The sequence below is a fragment of the Jatropha curcas genome, chromosome 9 (genome assembly GCF_041381405.1).
Source record: "Jatropha curcas cultivar XTBG-Jc1 chromosome 9, XTBG_Jcur_1.0, whole genome shotgun sequence".
Lineage (NCBI taxonomy): Eukaryota > Viridiplantae > Streptophyta > Magnoliopsida > Malpighiales > Euphorbiaceae > Jatropha > Jatropha curcas.
This window is the reverse complement of record NC_143159.1, coordinates 13,249,108-13,271,974: the sequence shown is the minus strand read 5'-3', so window position 1 is coordinate 13,271,974 and position 22,867 is coordinate 13,249,108. Positions and strand designations below refer to the sequence as shown.

At 37.1% G+C, this 22,867-nt stretch overlaps 1 pseudogene; it reads right to left on the bottom strand.

The window, feature by feature from the left end:
• Positions 1 to 6,547: 6,547 nt before the first annotated feature.
• LOC149493665 (uncharacterized) lies at positions 6,548 to 17,090 on the bottom strand (annotated as a pseudogene).
• Between the last annotated feature and the right edge of the window lie 5,777 nt (positions 17,091 to 22,867).

The window sequence follows — 22,867 nt, the reverse complement described above, 5'->3', positions numbered from 1 at the left end:
TTCTGAAGATAATTCTGTATATCCCAATACCAAGGCTTGTCATCTACCAGATGCATGACGTGTGCTGGCTGTTTCTGTAGCCGTACTGTCAGAGGTCGAATGACTTGGTCTCCCCCTACATTAACCATGGAGGCCAAGGTAGCTAGGGCATCCGCAAACTGATTTTTGGCGCGTGGCAAGTAGTGGAAAGATAGTTCCTCAAACTGTTGGGCCAGTTCGTCTAAGCGTTGTAGGTAAGGAACCAAACGCTCTTCCTTAATTTTCCATTTTCTCAAGGCTTGGGAGACTATTAAATTGGAATCCCCGAAAACCTTGAGGACTTTTATTTCCTTTTCTAGGGCCGCTTCTAACCCCTTGATGCAAGCTTCATACTCGGCTTCATTGTTAGTGCAGTCGAAATCCAATTTGACTGCGATTGGGATGTATTCTCCACAAGGAGTTTTGAATACGACTCCAACCCCGTTTGCATGGTAGTTTGAAGCTCCATCAAAGTACATTTCCCAGACTTCACTTTCCAAGCTCAATAAGTCTTCGTCAGGAAATTCTACCTCTGGCATTTGCTCTTCGACTGGTAATTCTGCTAATTGGTCAGCCAAGGCTCCACCTTTCACTGCCTTCCTTTGTACAAATTTTAAATCATAAGCTGCGAGCACTGATACCCACTTAGCCATCTTACAGTCAAAAACCGGGCTCTCCATAAGGAATTTCAAGGGGTTCGATTCAGAAATGACATAGGTTGTGTAAGACGAGAGGTAGTGTTGCAGCTTTGTACAGGCCCAAACTAGGGCCAGACACAACTTCTCTATCTTGTTGTATTTTAGCTCGTATTCTAGCATCCTTTTGCTTAAGTAGTACACGGCATTTTCTATCCTTGTATCTTCTGCTTGTTGAGCTAGCATTGCACCCATCGCTTCTTTTGTCACTGATAGGTATAATAACAAAGGCTTTCCTAGCGTTGGTGGCTGTAAAACTGGTGGGGATAGCAGATATTGCTTGACTTGGTCGAAAGCTTTCTGGCAATCCTCATTCCATTTAACCGCTACTCCTTTCCTGAGTAATTTGAAAATCGGACAACAAGTATCGGCCAATTGATTAATGAACCGGCTAATGTACTGTAGCCTTCCCAGGAAACCCCGAATTTCCTTTTCCGTCCTCGGTGCTGGCATTTCCAAAATGGCCTTGGCTTTTGAAGGGTCAATCTCTATGCCCTTCCGACTGACCATGTGCCCCAGAAATACTCCGAATGTAGCTCCAAATAGACATTTCGCCGGGTTGAGCTTCAAGTTGTACTTTCGAAGTCTAAGGAAGAACTTCTCAAGTGCTGTTGTATGCTCTTCAGCTGTTTTTGATTTGACAACCATGTCGTCCACATACACTTCGACTTTTTTGTGAATCATGTCATGGAAGATGGTTGTCGCCATTCTTTGATAGGTTGCCCCGACATTTTTGAGCCCAAAAGGCATGACCCTGTAGCAGTAGGTTCCCCACTCTGTGATGAATGCTGTTTTCTCTTTGTCTGGCAGATGCATCATTATTTGGTTGTACCCGACAGCGAGATCGGTCAAGGAGACCATCTCGTGTCCGGCCATACGGTCCACCAACAAGTCAATGTGCGGCAGGGGGAAGTCGTCCTTCGGACATGCTTTATTCAAATCCCGATAATCCACACACATTCTGACTTTTCCATCCTTCTTAGGAACCGGCACAATGTTTGCTAACCATGTCGGGTAAGCAATGGGTTCTATGAACTTGTTCTCCAGTTGCTTGGCAACTTCCTCCTTGATTTTCAAGGACCATTCTGTCTTCAGCCTTCTAAGCTTCTGTTTCACTGGCTTAGCCTCAGGGTATACCGGAATCTTATGCACCACTATTGCTGGGTCGATTCCCGTGATGTCACTTGACTTCCACATGAAGCAATCGGCAAACTTGTTCAAACATTCACTGACCGGTTCCCTGTTCATACAATCAGATGCAATGTATGTATGTTCATTTTCTTCTTTGCCAATTATTATTTTTTCCTTTTCATTTTTTATTTCATTTATTTGATTATTTTTGCTTGGAAATGCTTGGAAAGATAGACACGCAGGGTAGTCAAGAATTTGCAAGCCTTTATTGATTATGACGGAATCATCTTCAAAAATTACATCAAATTTGAAATTTGGATCTTCTAGATCCGACGCAGACGACTCAGAACTAGAACTGGACTCTGACTCAGTTTCAGACTCGGGGTCAGACTCAGACTCAGTACAGGACTCAATTACAGACTCTGGTATTAGGTTTGACCCGGGAGGGGGTTTATCAGCAGCGCGCTCCTCCTCGGCGTACTAGTTGGTGAGAGGCCCTTCATTCGGCTTGATTAGGTTGAGCAGGTCTTGATTCCCTTCATTTCCTGTGATAACTGCAATCTCATCAAGGAGACTAGGCTGCATGAAGTCTTCCACTTCCAGCTCGGTTGTTACCTCTTCGGATAAGTCATTCAGGTCCAGGACATAGGTGTCATTCATTTCTAGGAATAGCTCGAAAGGATCGATCAATTCCTGGTCAGAAACAATAGCATTTACCCCGTGATTTGGTAAGGGATTAGTGCTAATATTTGACTCACTTCTTGGGATGATTGAACCGTCGTCCACCAATTCTTGGATGCGGTTTTTAAGCGTCCAGCACGCTTCAGTCTCGTGCCCATGACCCTGATGATATTCACAGTATTCATTGGTTCAGTAGTTTCTTGGTAAAGGGTTAGGTGGCGGCCTTGCTTCCAAGGGCTTGATGTAGTTGGCCTTGACAGCCGCTTGGAAAACCAAAAGGATTGGCATCCCGAGATCAGTATATGTCCTTCTTGACCGATTGCCATTCCTCATGTTCCCCACACACAGAGGGTTAGTGGGGGTGATGCTTGCCACTTTGTGGACTTTACTAGCTTGGCTAGGTTTCTTGTACTTTGAGGTTCCTGAATCTTCTTTCAGTTGCCCCATTTGAATCAGATCTTCTACCTTCGTAGCAGTGGCAATGAGCGACTGGAAGGTTGGTAAGTATTGGGTTTGTAACTGTTGTTGGTAGACAGGCTGCAGGTTCTTTATGATTATGTCTACCTGTTCTTGCTCAGAAGGCCGGTTGATCATTTGGGCGACCTTGGTCCTTTTCCTCGTAAGGAACGAGGGAAAGGGTTCATTGTTTTTCTGTTTGGTGGTTTCCGATTTTTTTCTCATTTTCTGAGCTTCCGGCTCAGAAGCAGTTTTGGAAGGCACGTTATCCAGGTTAAGGGCAGGTTTTGTCAGTTCAACAGCAGGTTCCTGATTGGAGGTAGCCGGTCTAATCCCTTCAGTGGAAGCCCCATTTCCATTACCATTACCATTACCCAATTCAACTATCAGGGCAATCCTTTAGGCAGCCAATGCCTCATTCATTCTGGCCTCCATTCTGGCCTCGAGCTGTTCAATGAGGGTTTGAATATCAGCGAGCGATGCCATTGGTGCAGGTAAAGCTGTTGTGGTTGTAGGCGAAGCTGGTGTAGCTGGTGAAGCTGGTGAAGCTGGTGATAGTACTGTGGGTGTGGCTGGCACTGATGTGGGCACTTGGATCGTGGGCACCTATAAGGATAAGGGTAGCTGGATTAGGTACAGTGGTGGGTGTGTCAGGGTAACTAATGTAGATCGACTCTTTTGTCCAACTGTGCATGAATGAGGAGGGTATTTCATGCTCTCTTAGTGTTTACCCCATGTTTATGATATGTCGTGAATGCGCATAACAACACGTCAGAATCTATTTAATGGTATGGTTCACATCATTGGGTGCATACAGTCCTAAAGGATAGGTTCTATAGGCTATGACTCAAATAGAGAATCGGCTTATAAGGGACCCTTGAACCTTGAGTATGGATATACCTAACCACATGTGAAACAAAGAGTTTCGCGTGGGTCCAACAATACGCATACCCATGGGCCACCCCCAAAAGGATTAGGGGCGGTTTGCGGTAACAGGGAGGACGCTTTGGCTGTCCGTCGACATAATCAATGAGACCTGCCGATCAGCGCTACTTGCTATCCAAACTCAGAAGTTTGAACAGAGAGAGAAGAAATTCATTTTTTTATGCAATGGAGAAAAGGATTCTCAATCGTGCAAATAAATCAACAAATTTAAATGTTTTAATCAAATTTGTCAATTAAGTTCAAATTTCCCCTCATCAAGTATTCTTAAAGAAAGAACACTCGATTCATGTCAAGGTACCCTGCAAAACAAAACATAGTAAAAATAATACCCTAACGAAGGGCAGGTTAGTCTATGCAGCAATTGTAGTCAACTTATGCAAAAAGATTGCACACTTCCCCAGCAGAGTCGCCAAACTGTGAACCCCTACCCCGAATGCTAGTGCATATGAATGCATGTGACTAAGGAAGAAATGCACGTGATGTGTGAGTCGCCACCTTGTTTAATTATTTTCGGGTAAACTAGGAAAAAACCCTAAGTGACTCCATTTTTAATTAACCTAGTTACTAGATTAATTAGCCCAATGTCTAAGGCACAATCTGCGAACCCGAGGTGGATCCCGAGACTATGTCATGCTGATGAACTAACCATGAATGAATGCTTTACAAGGCAATTGGACCAATGAAAATGTTTTGATGATTTCGACTTGCCGCTCGGGGTTAAATCTCGAACGTGCCTACGTACTTCCATTTGAATGGAAGATCAAAGTCAACGTAGTTCGATAGGCCTCTTTTAGAGGGCTTTGAATGGGGATGCTTTATGCATGAGTGTGTGTATGCTTTGTGCATTTTTTGTTTAGGCATTTTGCCAAAAATTGATTGTTTTAGGCATTTTGCCAAAAATGTTGATTGGGCTTATTTGTTTGCCGAAAAAATGTTGATTGGACTTATTGGTTTGCCAAAAAATGGATTAAGGCCTTTGGCCAAAAAAAATTTTGTGATTTATGCAATCTGATTGCCAAAAGATTGGTTATTTAAAGGCTTTTTAGCCAAAATATGTTGATTCGAAGACTTTTAGCCAAAGGATTAATTTTAGGCAATTATTGCCAAAAAGTTGATTATTTTAGGCGATTTAAGACTTTTAGCCAAAAAATGGGTTGATTTAGGCAAATTGTTGCCAAAAATTGGTTATTCTTACTTATAGGCAATTTGTTTGCCTAAAGTAATTAAATGAACTGCAATGTAGGCAATTTAATGCCAAAAGAATGTGATTAATTAAGGCCTTTTAGTCACAATTATTGATTAATTGGACTTAAGCCGAAAATTGTTCAAAATAAAGGCAATCATACCATAGCCATTGATAGACTAGATATTTTAAGCCAATATTGTCGGATTTTAAGCTTTAATACCACAATTATTAATTAACCGGGCATTTAGCTTAATCATATTTAATTGAGACAATTTACTTGCCTAATGATGACATGAATGCATTTATGCAGTTGTAGAATTAGGAGGAGTAGAAGAGAAACATGCATGAAGTGCTAAAATTAAATAGGCAGAGTTTAGTTCATGTACCTGATTTAGTCGACGACCGCTTCTTAACTCCAGGTTAAACTCCTCGTTAAGGGAATTTTAATTAATTTAATTTTAGTGACCACTTAACAAAGCAAGAAAGCGATAAAACTAAATTAAAATGCAAGAAAGCAGTAGAGAATCGCAAGGAGCGTAGGGGAGAAGGAGCGTCCGTCAGCACAGACTGAGTGAGGAAAACAGAAGGCCTGGGGCCACTATTTATAGGCGAAAATCGGACTGTTTCGGCGGCCTAGCCGCCAGTCTCGACGGCTGGGCCGCCGAGTCTGGTGGCTATGCTACTTTTTGCTCCGGAGGCTTTTCCGGGAGCTCCGGACCTCCGAAAAAAATTCTAGGACCAGTTCTGCGATCCTCGCGATGTCCCGGACGTGTCAAGTACCATATTGGCATACTTTCGGTGAACTTCCGAAAATGGCCTTTGGTCCGGTCGGACTGCTTGCGGTCCGGGAAAATTGGCTCTTTGAGCCTCAAAATTTGAGTATTCACACCATGTACAAAGTAGCCAGAGTAGGCATTAGCAACCGATAGAGTTCCTTTTGCTAGATCTATAATGAATCTATTATCAATATCGCTTCCCGAGCTTCGAGCTTATGGGAAATAGTAATGACACGAGTGAGATCTAATAATGTAAACATATATGTTGTGTAACTAGAAAGTTACTTACATAACATTTGAATCATTCTGTAAATTCATAGTCCAGTTTTGCATGAACTACAGTATCAGTCAAATTGGGATTTTGAAGCCGCAAAAGCTTGATATATTTCGTGTTTATGAACAAACAAAATTATCATAAATATGATTTAACTAAGCCCCAGACCGAGTTTAGACTCTTTATAAGATTTATACTTACTGTACAAATGGTGTAATCTCTTCACAATTCAACAAAATATAGGTTTGAGCCGCTCATATCTCTGCATTAGTCAATCGTCTTTTTTTTATTTACCAATCGTATGCCCAGGATAGGTGAAAATTATTAGATTTCTTTCTAACTCAGATTCTATTCGATCCCCTCCATCATCATTACGTGTCACTCTTCAGTGCTTGGTGTAAACATGTGGTTTGAAGTAGTGTGAACAGAAGTTGGAAGCTTCTTGCACCAAATATGCATTGCAAATTGATCCCTCGACCTTTGCCTTATTGTGCACATTCTTTTTAATTTTTTGCAGGTTTCTGTAATTGTACAAAGCCAATATGTAAATATGAGTCGAAATAAAATATGTAATGATTAGAATGGGATGTTAGTGATTCACCTCTCAAATGGATACATCCATCTATATTGTATCGGTCCTGCTATATGGCATTCGTAGGGCAAATGAACCGGTAGATGCTCCATAGAATCAAAGAACCCGGGTGGAAAAATTCACTCTAATTTGCATATCACTACTAGGATTTCTCACGCTAATTGGTTCATATCATCACATCGAATAACAGTCATCATCAATTCCTTGAAAAAAAGACTTAATTCTGTCATTGCTTCCCAAATTTTCCTTGGCAATAATTCCTAGAATGCCACAGGAATCAATCTTTGCATGAATACATGACAATCATGGCTTTTCATGCCAAACAATCTGTATTTCCTCATGTCCACACATCTACCCATATTTGAACAGTATCCATCTGGAAACCTTAATGATCGGACCCATTCGCACAATAATTGCCTTTGGGGTTTATCTAAAGAATAACATGCCTTTGGAAACTTACTAGTAAGTACAGATTTCTCGAGTTCTGGTCGATGACAAATTTCCTTCATGTCTGCTCTCACTTTTGCATTATCCTTGGTTTTCCCCTCAATGTTCATGACAGTGTTGAACAGATTTTCAAACACATTTTTTTCTATATGCATCACATCAAGGTTATGACGGATAAGAAGTGAACTCCAGTATGGCAAATCCCAGAAGATGCTTCGCTTTTAACACTCGCTATTCTTGCCAATTCTTCCATTTACCTCTTCTCCACCTAACTCTATAACTTTCATAAGCCCCAGATCTTCAATTTCTTGTAATATTTCAACTCCAGACTTCATAGGTGGAGGGGGATCAGCAATAGTCGTGTTCTTTCTAAAGCATTGTCGATTTCTCCTCCAAGGGTGAGATTCTGCTAAGAATTTGCAATGACAATCAAACAAACATTGTTTACCTCCATTTTTAAGTGTAAATGCATTAGTGTTTTTCAATCAATGAGGACAAGCCAATTTGCCTGCCGTACTCCACCTAGATAACATTGCAAATGCTGGAAAATCATTGATATTCCAAAGCAAAGCAGCTCGCATTATGAAATTCTAATTGGCAGAAATATCGAACGTTTCAATCCCATATTCCCATAAATAATTAAGTTTGACAATCAAAGGTTGCAGAAACACATCAATTTTGTGTTTCAGATTATTAGGACCAGGTATAATAACACACAAAAACATGTATTCATCTTTCATACACATTGAGGGTGGTAGATTATATGGTGTGACAATGACAGGCCATGATGAATATTGTTGTCCTGATTGGCAAAACGACTGAAACCCATCAGTATAAAGCCCCAATCTCACGTTTCTCATATCAGCAGCAAACACAGGATGATTATTATCAAAGTGTTTCTAGGCTTCAGAGTCTGACGGATGAGTCATTATACCATCCTCATATTCAAGCAAAGCATGCCATCTCATGTGTTCAGCTGTCGCCTTACACTACAAAAAAAACGCCATTTTGCGACCGACAAATCGGTCGCAAAATGGCAAAAATCGGTCGCTAATTTACTGTAGCGACCGATTTGCGACCGATAAGTGTCGGTCGCAAAATCACTGGTCGCAAACCAAGTTTGCGACCGATTGTGTCGTCGGTCGCAAATTAGAGACCGATAAAATCGGTCGCAAATGTGAATAAGCGGTCGCAATTTGTGGTCGCGGTTTAATTGGAAAATCAGTCGCAAATTTGGTCGCAGAAAGTCGGTCGCAATGTTTTGAAATCGGTCGCAAATTGGTCGCAAATTGTAAATTCAAAATGTTTACTTTTGGTAGCAAATCGGTCGCAAAAATGAAAAAAAAAATAAAAAAAATTAAATATTGTTTTGAAACCAAAATTTTTCTGCACCTGTGAAAATTGACATAAATGCATATATATCACACACGCAATTCAAGAACAGTATAAAAATGTAATTTTTATTGTTCTGAACAAATTAAAATATGAAAATACAAATGAAAAACTAAAAAGGTCCAAAATCAAATCTATATATGCTGCTGCTCATCTGCAGGATCCGATGTCGGATCGTCGGGAGGAGTACCTACTGGATGTGATGTAGCGCCAGGAGGGGTGACCAAGGTATCGTCTGCAGCACCGGGATCAGGAGCCGATAGTGGCTGCTGCTGAGACGTCGAAACATGTCGGTCTGTAGTAGGCGCAGGATCAGAGGAAGAAGTACCAGCACCGTTCTCACCGGACAGCCGCATCACATGCGCTCTAAGCTCTGCAATTTGTCTCTGCTGATTAGCAAGCTGAGCCCGTATATCATCATCATAGTGCGAGTCAGTGTGCTCCGGCTGTGGTGCTGCGCTGGCTGTAGAAGCGTGAGCTGCTGAGCCAGTGTAAAACTGTGATGCCTGAGACCCGATGCCGTATACCTTTCTCTTCTTCTCGCCCCCTACAGCCTAGAGATAAAGTGCTACCTCATCAATTCTTGACTCAGCTTCGGATTCATCGGTCTGAGAAGTAACAATACGCTCCCGAGCTGTAGTATAGTTCTCCTGAAAACAAAAAATTAATAAATCAATGCAATTGCGAGCTTTGTTATATTGAACTTTGTACATCTTCGCAATGATTAGAGGGTAAATGTAAATATTATTCAGTGTTACTTACATTGACACTCAGCGCACGTCTGTCGACAAAGGTATTACGATCGTGGTCCTTCGTGTGAGTGTATGTAAACACCTCCATCGGTGTGGGCTCACGACCTAATTCTTTAGCCTGTAATGAATTTATATGCATGATATATTAATATATATAGTGTCCTTTCATTAAACATCAGTTTCTTGTAAATGGACTAATTCACTTACTAATAATCGAGCTGTCTCTATAGCAGATATAGATCCGCCTGTGTGTCGCGAAGGTCCTGCTCCATCACCGCCAGTCTCACTGCGCCTGTTTTGTGCAAATATCTCCCGCTTTCTCTTGAATGCAGGATCCTCCCAAGCCTTTTGCCAGCTCTCCCATATCTCCTGAGACACACACTGCTGCTTCTTACCGCTTCTTCTCATCCTATAGATGAAGTCAGCGTATCGATCGGCGCATATCTTCTCCCAGGCTACTTTCAGCATAGCCGTAATGGCCTCGTCCCATATGAAATGTTTCTGCAAAAAAAATGAAATATAGCGTTTAAACATTGTCGATTTGTATCTTGAATTGTAAACATTGAATGATGATATAACTTAAACCAAAGAATACCTGGAACTCCTCCCAATAAAAGTCTCTCGCCTCTTGTGGTACGGCATCCCATGTGTATCCTTCTTTATGCAGCTGTAGCTTGATTATCTTCAAAATTTGCCTCGCTGCTCGAGAAGATGGATATATGCTAAAAAAAAAAAAACAGAAGTAAAATATAATTACACGAAAGCATCACAGTTATGAATAAGTACAAAATATATATACAAAATATGCCTGCAGAAAATTTGAATAAGTACTTACTGTCCCGCTACCAAACTGAGGGTGATACGTGGATCTGATGAAACTGCAAAAGAAATACAAAGATTATAAATTTCTAGATAATTAATATATAATTAAAATGACAGTTATGACATTTATGATTACCTTGCACAGTAGGTGACTGTGCAGCTGGTGGAGTCTGTACTGGTCCAGAAACGGGAGCAGAAGAGGAAGGAGCAGAAGAGGATGGAGCAGAAGAGGAAGGAGCAGAAGGCTGTGATGGCGGCAGTACTGGACGCTGAGCAGAGGATGAAGCCCCAGACGTACCTGAAGAAGGATGTGATGGCGGCAGTACTGGACGCTGAGCAGAGGATGAAGCCCCAGACGTACCTGAAGAAGGATGTGATGGTGGCAGTACTGGTCGCTGAGCAGATGACGAAGCCCCAGACGTACCTGACGAAGGACGAGGGATCGACCCTCCTCGTCCATGGGCACTGCTTCCAGGGCCACGACCCCCACGCGAACCACTACCAGATACGTCAGAATCAAACGCTCTGCCTCTAGCCATCTGTACTGCAGATATCAGAACCTAGATAAAATGAATTTATACAATTATATGAATTGTAGAACATGTGGTAAATACGAGTAAACAAAGTGAATACCATTAAAATTCTTCATTAATAATATTAATTACATATACATTTATCAATTTGTAACAGTAAAATTGCTCTAAGTTTTAAGTGTCTTCAATTTCATCTGCTTCCTCCTCCTCTTCATCAGCTTCCTCTTCTTCATATTCGTAATAATTTTCAGATGGAGTGGCCTGACCCACCGGCAACTCGCGCTTCACCATGATGTATCCATTCGTAATAATTTTCCACGAACCCATTTTTGCACAAATGAAGTTTCACTGTATCAATGTCTAAGAAGGCTCGATTTCAACACTTCTTGTGATTACATGGACACCTCAACTTATTCCCATCCATAAAACTGGGATTACCAACTGCAAACTGTATAAACGCCTCCAATCCGTTCAAGAACTCTTGTTTTAATATCCCATTGAACTCGAACCTCCAGTACATCCAATCGCAATTATTTCGCATTTTCTTTACCTAATTAACAATGTGTTTATCAAGGGTAAATTATATGTAATTGCATTAGTCTGATCTAGCCTTAAAACATGCCACTAATGTAATGTTCAATTTACACTTATAACTAACTAAGGTTATTTCTATAATAAGGGGAACTATATATAAATGTAAAAAAACTAAGTTCATTTATTCAATACAAAGGTTATATACCTACTATAATAAAGGTAAGTGTACAATTCTACATATTGAATTTATTGAAAAAAATTCAGCAGCATTTCGGCACAACACAATCAAATCTCAAATACAAAGACACTTCAATAAACACTTCTATAACATATCAACATTCTCCAAAGGCAAAATGGCCACTACTAGGCCTCCAATCCAAACTCAACATTCATTTAATAAAAACATATTTAAGAATAATAACGACAATAATATCTATAATAAAGAAAAAAATATTAATTTGGTTTGGATAAATTTTAAACTGTATCAAACCTAACCTAACTTCACCAAGAATAACCCTACATCTAGTAACTTAGGTATGACAAAATAAAATGTATACCATAGTAGTGAAAGTTTAGTTATAGCTTAAATGCGAAATTCGGTCATCGAAACAATGAAAATAGAAAATTTTATTAAAATAAAGGTATCTTTTACTACATGAGAAAAAATTCAAATTGTTATTAGTTTGGTTTATACTACTTTTAGTTGGTTAATTATACTACTTTTAGTTGGTTAATTACAATGGAAAACCTGAATTAATGGCATAGAGCCAATCATAGTAAGTGGGGTTGACAAAGAAACCAAGTTGTTGGGAAACAATAGTTATTTTCCAATTGGGCTTCCATTTCTAAAAGGGTTGCAGAATTTATCATCAAACTTTGTGCATTGTTAGTGGCTTTTAAAAAATATTGGAATCCTTTTTTATAATAATAAAAGAAGGGTGAAGAAGCTCTGAAAATGGTTGGTTGACACAACCATATCTATATATATATAATATAAAAAGACTTTGGAATGTGCATATTTTGTTAATAAAATTTACTAGTTCAAGTTTGAGGCATCTGATGCATTTTTTTTCCCTTTTTATTCTCTTAATTCACATTGGGTATAAAGAGAATGTTTGTGTGCATACATATATATATATATCAAAAATTATTAGCTATCAAAAAAAAAAAAAAAGTTTTCAATGCTTATAATCAAACATTCTTTAGATGATCTTGTAATTTATGGAGCCTCAATTAATATGTAACACCCCTTCCCGGTCCACCCGTTAACCCGAATGAACTGAGCCGAGACGCTACAATCTGGTTGAACTTTTATCCTGTCATGCTGATATCATACTGTATGCAAAATATGAATATAAACACTCCCAATTACACTCTAAACTTCCAACATCTCCAAGAATCATCATAACACAATAACCCTTTATATATATCTTTTCATAATTGTATAAATCCTCAAAAGCATTTAATATCTAGCAATTAATTTCATTCAGAATCTATATCAAGTTTTCATGACCTAATCATACCAACTATAGTAAACTATTTCATATTAAATCATTTCATAAATATTATTCTTATCTCCAACTACTTACACCAAAATAATTACATGTTTCACTTATGTTTACAATCACATAAGCTCTAACAATATAATAATTATACATGCCATAAATCTTAATTATACAACTCTCAATCTACTATGACCAAATTAAGCACTTCTGCTTTGATAGTACTCCTCAAGTCTTCAAGTAGCAACCACGATCTTCAACCTGCGCGTGATGAAAATCGACGCGCTGAGTATAAAACTCAGTGGTGCTCATAATTCACATACTAAACAAAGTGCGATGGCAACTAACTTAAAATACCAATTTCATAAAGCATTGATACTCATAGGATCAGTAAATTTCAACATAAATGTCTCTTTATAGCAACGAATAAACTTCTAATTCATAAACATCAATAATTGAGTTCTAATTTCTCATAAAGCATTTACATGAACCTTAAATCACGCATTATGATTCTATCATGATCTTACCTGCTGTTCATTGTGTTAATAAACATGTAAGAATACATAACAGTATATGTTCATTGTCTTACTTGCTATTCATTATGCTGTATGACTTATGCACTTTTAGTCACATCATATAAGTTATGATTAATAACAACTCTTGACTGTATGGCTCCTTAAGAATTAAATAAATAAACTTGTAAGCATATATAACATTATACTTTCATGATCTTACCTGATGTTCTTTATGCTGTATGAACTCTGCAACTTTGATTAAACTCAATGAATATCACAATGAATGAAGAAACATATAAGCACATACATATGTGGAAATAAATACACATTTACTCACATATGGAATGTAAGCACACATATCATGATACTTTCATGTTTAACTTGATGATCTTTCTTGTTGTTTAGTATACTGTATGATTATTCAATTTGTAGTCAATATAACTGTATAGCTCCATAAGGTTATAGTGAAACCGAAGTGATAAGAAAAACTGTATAAAACTGTATGAAACTGTATGCTTGGCTGCTATGGCCTGTATAATCATATCCACTCAACGGCCTGTAGCCGGAGTAACAAACTGTATAGGGCGCAGATCTGCTATTCTATGTCGCGACATAGCCTTATCTACATGGTTTCTACCTAACCTCAATGGAGCTTAAGATTAGCATGTCAACAATGTAACACAATAGCACATAAATGGTTTCACAACGTCATAGTTCATCATATTGATTTGATTTCACACCATATAAATGCTTACATGTTGTTTTAATCCATGTTCTTATGTTATATTTTTGTTTTACAATGATTGGATGCATGCATGTTGAGCAAAGGAATGTAATTGTATAGAAAATGAAGTCCAAAATGCATGAAAACACAAGTCGCGAGCGCGCAGGGCAAAGTCGCGAGCGCGAGATGCTTCCCAGAGAGAAGTCGCGAGCGCGTCTTCAAACCTCGCGAGCGCGAGAAGTGCAATCGAGAGTCAGAGAGGTTTCTGGCTCAAGTCGCGACCGCGCAGCACAAGTCGCGAGCGCGAGATGAAGTCGCGAGCGCGCTTGTGGAGTTCGCGAGCGCGAAATGCGCAAACTGAGAGTCAGAGAGCTTCTAGCCGAAGTCACGACCGCGCATGTGAAAGTCGCGAGCGCGAGATGCTTTCCAGACCGCGCGAGCGCGCGACGTATTTCCAGATTGTGCAGTCTGTGTTCTTTTGGTCATATCTCTCAATATACAACTCCGATTTGAATGATTCAAAAACCCATGTAAAGCTAACACATAGAGGAACAAATAACTCTTCTATGACACTTCCTAATTCCATCATTAAATGGGGTCAAAATCAAGATGAAGTTACTGGTCACATTTCCAGCAAGCCCTGTTTCAACATAAACTCAATATTTACTTCATTTATTCAATACCTCCCCTGTTTTCTCACCATTTCCAGTCCTCCCACTCAACATGAAGCAATATTATCTCATTAACAACACACCACACAATTTCTCATGCAAAGAAAATGGTAAATATAAAGAGATATCACACCTTCACTTAACAAGCTTGGAATCTTCTTCTTAGCTTCCTTTTTCTTCTACCTTGAGCTCACCTCTCCTATACATGAGAATTCTTATGAATCATCTAAAAATATCACCAAATGATTCAAGTATGAAATTCAAGAAGGTTTACTTACTTGGATAGAATAGAAGTTGAATTAATGTTTAACTCCCATGAAAATCTTCACCACCATTAAACGTGATGGAGAAAGGAAAGTTTAAGAGGAAAGTAGAGGAAGAAGATGAAGATAAGGATGAAGAAATGAAAAAGAAATGGAATCCACGGGTAGTCTCTAGAATGTCATTGATTTTTATATGAAAATTACCAAATGGTACGTCAAGTGTCAAAATGGTACAACTTAATACCTCAACTTTATACTTTAGTGAAATCAAGTCCTAATCCTTATACTTTGATCTTTTTGTTTCCTTCAAGTAAGTCCACTTCTTTTCCTTATTTCAATTACATCCCATTCTAGCCCACTCTAGAATCTAATGGATCGAACCGGGTTTTGGATCAGCCCGACTCGACTCTAAGCAACGACTCGATTCAATAGAAAAATGGGACGTTACATAATATCCCAGTAGAAAGATGGTGGCTTTGCGATAATAAACTAAATAAAATATTGGTGGTGGTGGTAGTTATAAACTTGTAAACACGTTTTTCCCTTATTTATTTATTGTATGGAGGTTGATTTGGAACTGATCAGGGAAGAAAAATCAGAAAACAAGTTGATGAATTTTTGGATTAATCTGGCTGCCTGCTTATAATTTAGGACCTTCAAAAATAGCAAATAAGTCAAGATTCTAAATTTCCAACTAAAATTTGAAAAATTCAAGATTTCCCAACAAATCTTTCCTAATTTTCCTTCTTCTCAATTTCCATATTGTTTAGGTTTCAGCTTCCAAACTGTGCACACCTGATAATTGAGGAACTGTAAAATATTAATCATATTGGTTTTACATGATGAACCTCTACATGTTCTATATATTTATCTATTTTTAAAGATAGTGGCTGAAGATTCATACAGAAAGATATTTTGCAGCAGAAAAATTGGCACTGACCTGATAATTTGCAGAATTCAATTTAGATGGAGCATAAGAATTCTTGCAATCTAATTACTATAGCTAAAAGTCTGAATTTTTTGCTAGATTATTAAAATAGTTTTATCAGTTAAGTTTCTTCTTTCCTAAATTGATCTATTGAACTCATTTAATTAATTGAATATTATCAAGTTTGAAAATCAAACCCATAAAATAATCAGCTCTTAATAATTCATAAATAAACAAAAGGAAACCAAAAGCTCACATTATCAATTTCATTTACAGTAAAACAAAAAAAACTAAACTAGTATAACTATATTAATAATAATAATAATAATAACAACAACACTAACAACAACATTAACAATATTAATAATAATAACAATAATAATAAATTGAAAAATACACAAAAATCGCAAAAAAAAAAAAAAAAAAAAAAAACATTTCGAAAAAAATAAAATGCAAACCGGCTTACCTCAAATGGTGTCCAGACGGTGGCGAACGGCGTAGAGGAGTGACCGGAGCGTCGGTGGCGGCGTCACAGGGGCTGGAGCGTTCTCAGGAGGGGCTGGAGCGGCGCTGCGGACGGAGGAGAGGAGAGGAGAAGGAGAAGAGAGAAAGAAGAAGAAAAGAAAAGAAGAGGGCGCGTTTAAAGCCCTAAAATTTGCGACCGACATATCGGTCGCAAACGTAATTTAAATCGGTCGCAATTTTTTAATTGTCCGACGTCGTTTTACTACGCGAGCATTTTGCGACCGATTGGCGACTGAAATAGTCGGTCGCACACAATCGGTCGCACTTTTATCTCATTTCGGTCCCAGAATTTATCCATTTTTTTACGCGCATATTTTTTGCGACAGAAACACAGTTAGTCGCAAAGCGGTCGCCAAATCGGTCGCAAAGGAGTAGTAATTCAGTCGCAAACGGAGAGGCAAACTCGCGCGAATTTTCCGCGCTAAATTTTGCGACTGATTGGCAAACAGTCGCAAATCGGTCGCAATATTGCAACCGATTTTGGTCGGTCGCAAAAAGAGGTCGCAATTTGGCGTTTTTTTTCTAGTGTTAGATGCATATAACCTTTGAAGGCGAGGAACAAGAGGGAAATAATATATCTTCTTGAAAGTCTTCTCTCTTTGTACTCTACCAGTCCCTTGACCTCGCCGTTGATATCTTGGAAGATTACAAAACTTGCATTTTCTTAATTCGGAGTCAAGACCCCAGTATATCATACAATTATTACGACAACAATCAATCTTTTCCATGGGTAGTCCTAATCCCCGAACTAATTTTTTTGTCCAGTAAAAATTATCAACCATCGAATGGCCTTCAGGCAACATTTCTTTTGTTAACTGCACAAAATCATCGTAACACCTTTCTGAAAAATGGTGCTCCTCTTTCATGTGCAGTAATTGTGCCACAACAGATAGAACTAAATGATTCTTGCATCCAGGCCACAGTTCACCGTTAGCTGCACTTAGCATGTCAAACAATTATTGTGATGCATAGTTTGGCGATTCCTCCATATTATCCCAATGAAATTCTACTCTACCCACATCGATTACCATATCATTGCATTGATTACCATATTGAAATTGATAAAGCTGACCTTCTAAACTTACCAGAATAGAGCGGCCTGACCCACTGGAAACTCGAGGTTCACCATGATGTATCCACTCGTAATAATTTTCCACGAACCCATTTTTGCATAAATGAAGTTTAATTGTATCGATATCTAAGAAGGCTTTATTTTGACACTTCATGTGATTACATGGACACCTGAACTTATTGCCATCCATACAACTGGGATTACCAACTGCAAACTGTATAAACGCCTCCAATCCTTGCAAGAATTCTTGTCTTATTATCTCATTGACCTCGTACCTCCAGTACATCCAATGTTGATTAGTCTGCATTTTTTTACCTAATTAACACTCTGTTTATAAAGGGCAAATTATATGTAATTGCATTAGTCCTAAACCATCCTTAAAACATGTCAAATGTAATATTCCATTTACATTTCTAACTCACTAAGGTTATTTCTATAATAAGGGTAACTATATATATGTAAACTCACTAAGTTCATTATTTCTAACTAAGGTTATATATATATATAAACTTACTATAATATCAGTAAGTGTGCGATTCATCATATTCAGTTTTTTTTAAAAAAATTCGGCAGCACTTCGGCATAACATAATCAAATCTCAAATCAAAACACACTTCAATAAACATTTGTATATCATACCAACATTAACTAAAGGCAAAATGGCCACTACTAGGCCTCCAACGCAAATGAATCATTCATTTCATAACAAAAAAAAAAAAAAAGAGAATAATAACAACAATTATAACAAATAAAATGCATTATTTCATAATTACAAAAAAACGAATAAATATTAGTTTATGGTTTGTTTTAGTTATATGCTCATATATTGTCAAGGGTGTATATATGCACATATATTGATTTATCTATTTATGCACTTATTTTATATTATGGTTTGTTTTATTTACACAATTATGTTTATTTGTCATTTGTTTAGGTGAAAATTTTTAGTTCTTTTTTTAGCAGTAATTAATAAGATGTTATTCTATGTTTTTCACTTTACTTTTACTAACGTTATAAAAAGATTTCTTCAACTTTAATTTTACCAAGAATTTGGCAAGTGTTTAGAAATAAATAACAAATAACATGAGAATTTATTATGTTTCTTTTTATTATTTAAATATATTTAAATTTTACAAAAGGTGCTATGGCACTCTTTATTTTTATTTCAATCAATTGAACACTTTAAATTTTAAAATTACATCTATTGAATACTTTACTTATAAAATTATTTGATTCAATGCTCTAATTAATAAAATTAGACTGATTAAACATTGATTAAATTACATATCAGATTTTGCCTAAAATATAAAAAATTCCAAAATTATCATTACAATATCAGATTTTCTTTTTTTCCATTTGTCATTTATTTTAATAACACACACAATGCAACTACAACTAAATCACAACTAAATCACAACTAAATAACAAATAATTTTTTGTTATGCAACTATAGGAACAACCAAAAAAAAAATGAAATCCACAAAAAAAAACGAGAACAAAAAAAAAAAAAGAGCAACTTGTACCTGACCTGACGACCGCAAACGCAGAGGAGATGGGCTTCACCGGCGACCGGCATTGCAATAGAGTGGAGAAGGAGGCGGCAAAGGGCTAGGAACGCTTCAAATGCCTGGGAACGGTGCTGCAAACAGGGGAGGAGAAGAAAGAAGAAGGAGGCTGCTCTCGCAAGTTATAAAGCCCTAACCACGTCGGTCGTAAATTATTGACAAAATCGATCGCAATTTTTAATTTTGCGATGTCATTTTAATATGGAGCAAATTGGGACCGATTTACGACAAAACTCATCGATCACAAAAAAATCAGTCGCAAATAGGTCGCTAATCCTTCATAAATGGAAAATTAAATTTGGCGGGAATTATTAGCGCCATAGTTAGCGACAGATTTGTTATCGGTCGCAAATCTTTTGCCAATTCTGTTGCAGTTTTATCGCAAATCGGTCGATAGATATTCACTCTCCTAATCATTGCAATTGGTCGCAATATCACTGCAAAATTGCAACCGATTTTCGTTGGTCGCAAAAACACGTTTTTTTTTGTAGTGATTAGCCTCAATTTAATATATTCAAACATCAAATTTTTGAAAAATTGGAGCAATGATTGTTGGTTATATACAAAAGATAAACATAGAAAATTTTTTTATTACTTCTTAAGACCATAAATGTGACTAGTATTTTAAAACGTAGTACTTTCTAATATGTGATAAATATTTAGGAAAGAGACAGCGTATTTTCGCAAGTGTACGAAATCGCAACAAGTAATATAGAGTAAGAAAGTATCGTATCCACAGGGATTGTTTATCAATTACCAAAATTATGTTAACCTATTATTATTTAGATGATGATAAAAGGAATTCGCTGTAAAGTAAATAAAATTCAAAGTAAAAGAGATCAAACACAAAATTTAGGTGAAAAGAAATCAGGGGATTAAGCTACTAGGGAATTTGATTTCATTTAATTCTATCCAGATTATTCTATTAGTTCATTAATCAAGTTTAATTGTTCAAGTAGGAGAAAACAACCCTAAGGTTACTAACAAGCTCTCCCGATTTATTGTTAGCTATTCTAATCCAATTTAATCACCTATCTTAATAGTGAAATTAAACATGAATCAGATCATTAGGTTTTATGGTTGTTTTATGAATTCACAACTTAATACTTTATTAACTTATGAAAACCCCCCTTGAGTCAAACCATATAGTTTCCACATCAAGTTATTATTCTCAAGTAATTTATTACCTTTTTCATATCAATAACCCTTCTCCCGAATGTGATTATTGAAATAAATCAATCCAGGGGAAATTTTCTGCCTGGAGGCCTTAAGCACGATAATAAGTTATAACAAGAACAAAGAAAAATAAATCTAATATTATAAGCTGGAATCGAATTAAATTACATCAAATCCCTAGTATAAAAGTTTAGCTAGACATAGTAATTAAATTAAGCTCAATCATACTTGAATCATTCATTATATTTAAATACAATAATAAAGAAAGAAACAAGATGAAGAGTTTAGAATAAAAACTGTATCACAACTATGTTGATGGCTTCCTTGAATCTTAGCACAATTATTTGAAGCTTGAAATCTTTGAGAAGAAGAGAATTATGTAAAGTGTTGCACAAAAAACGAGATCCCTTGCTATGAGAAGTTCCTTTCTTTATATAGAGGTCCTGAAGGCAAGTTTGACTCCTTTTAGAAAATAGAATCCTTATTTAGTGCAAAATCCTTTATAGGAGATCATAACTGTTTAGGCTCTTGATTTCTTCTTGATTAGGACTCCTTTTTCTTCAAGAATAGGTCCAGGTCTTGTTTAATGTGTTTAGGAAACTCCCTGAAGTCGGCCCATGTGAGAAAGGCTTGATTTGCGTGTTAAATTCACGCTGGTTCCACCTGGGCAGCACGGGCGTGCTTCATGGCACGGGCTGGGCGTGCTGTAGTCTGGAGGTCTGGCTAGTGAAGCACGGGGCGTGCTAGGTAGCACGGGCTAGTGAAGTACTGAGGCACGGGCGTGCTACAGAGCACAGGCAGGGCGTGCTCTTCTCTGGAAGTCTGTCTAGAGTTGCCATGGGCGTGCTATGCTTGACACGCCCTGGTCCCATTGTAGCACAGCCGTGCCTTTTGACACACCCTGGCCGTGCTCTCTTCTGTCTCTCCTTTGGTTTACTTGGCTTCTAGCACGGGCGTGCCTTCCAGCACGGGCTGGGCGTGTTAGAAGCTGAGTGCCTTGCATTCTAAAGTTCTTTTCTGCGCCAAATTTCTGCAATTTTCTCTTAGATCAAGCGGATTAAAGACCAAGGAAGCTTTTAAACACAATTACACTAAAAGTGATTTAAAATTAAATTAAAGAAGTAAAAACTTACTAAAATTCTAATAAAAACTATATTAAAAACACTATAAAATTTACACTTATCAAAATTCCCCAAACTTAAACCATTGCTTGTCCTGAAGCAACAAAACTAAAGGAAAAATAATTTGACGACACTAGTTTAACATGGTTGGAGATGATTTCCATAATCTTTCATGATATCATGATTAGTAAACAAGTGAATAAACTCAATCGTTCTCCATGCTAATCATACTTAAATTTGACTTTTATTTTTGAATAAGACACATTCATTGAGTAAAATACAAGTTTAAAGAGATTGTCAACACTAATACTTATTCAAATTATGATAAACAGGACATGAATCATCTAAAGCATTTAAAAATAAGATAATTGATAAAAAGTGGCATTCCCATATGCAGAATTAGTCATCCTTTCTCCACGATATAAATGTATACGATTAAAAGATCAGAAGGTCTTTATTTTGGGTTGTAATGGGGCTTTCTTGGTGTAAATTTTGCTTAATCAAAGAAAGAGATAAAATGTAGACAAAGAGTACAAAAGAATGTATAACTTTCAAGATTCTTTTTTTAATTGAACTTTTTCTAGTTCTAGGGAGTGTCTTGTTTTGAAACTTTCTTACTAGCTAGAGGCATCTTGGACAAGCTCTTTTCTTAATATTTTGGCACTTTTCTTCCTTGCCCTTTTTCTATTTTTCTTGAATTCTTTTGATTGCTTTTCATGTGCCTCTTTCTTGATTCTTTCTTCTTTTCTTTATTTGCTAGTATTTATTTGATGAATTCTCCCTCTTTTGTTGCTACATTCTAATTAAAAATCGAATCTTTCAATCATAAAATCCTTTGTACTTAGGGTAGGAAATTTGAATTTTGGCTTTAATGGCTTGGTTTATTGAGGGTGAAGAAGAAAATTTTACTGTTTTAAGGATTCAAAGTTAGTTTTAAGAGTCATATTTTTAATTTAGGTGGTCTAGGCTAAATATAGGTTTCAACAAAAATTGCCTAAATCATCTCTTTCAAAATGTAAACATTTAAATTTTTCGCCTCGAAAGGATTTCTAAGTTTTGTTCTAGGAATGCCGAGGTTTAAAAATACTTTAGAGTAAAACACACCTATACATCATAACTCTCATAAAAATCAGTGTTTAAAAGTCTAGAAACAAATAATTTAGATCAATAAACATGTTTAAATCAAAATTTCAAATTCAAAACTTAAATATGCTAGAATTGAGAATCAATTATGTTTAACACTTATTACTAGACATGAGCACCTTCAAGCTTGCTTGTAATCATTCCAACCATGTTAAACAAAACAAAAATTTTTAGCTAAAATTCCCTTCCCTCAATTCAATCAATCACATTGTCCCCAATGTGTATAAATTCCCCAAACTTATTGCATTATTAGAAGTGAAGCAGTAAGAGATAAAAAGAAACCTTACCAACATTGTATTGAACAATACAATAGATCGGGTGCTGAAAGTGTCTTAGCTAAAAGAGCAACTAAACATGAAAAAACTACTAAAAAGTTATAAAAATTCAAATAACAAACAAACTAAAATGAAAGCAACCAAGACAATGTA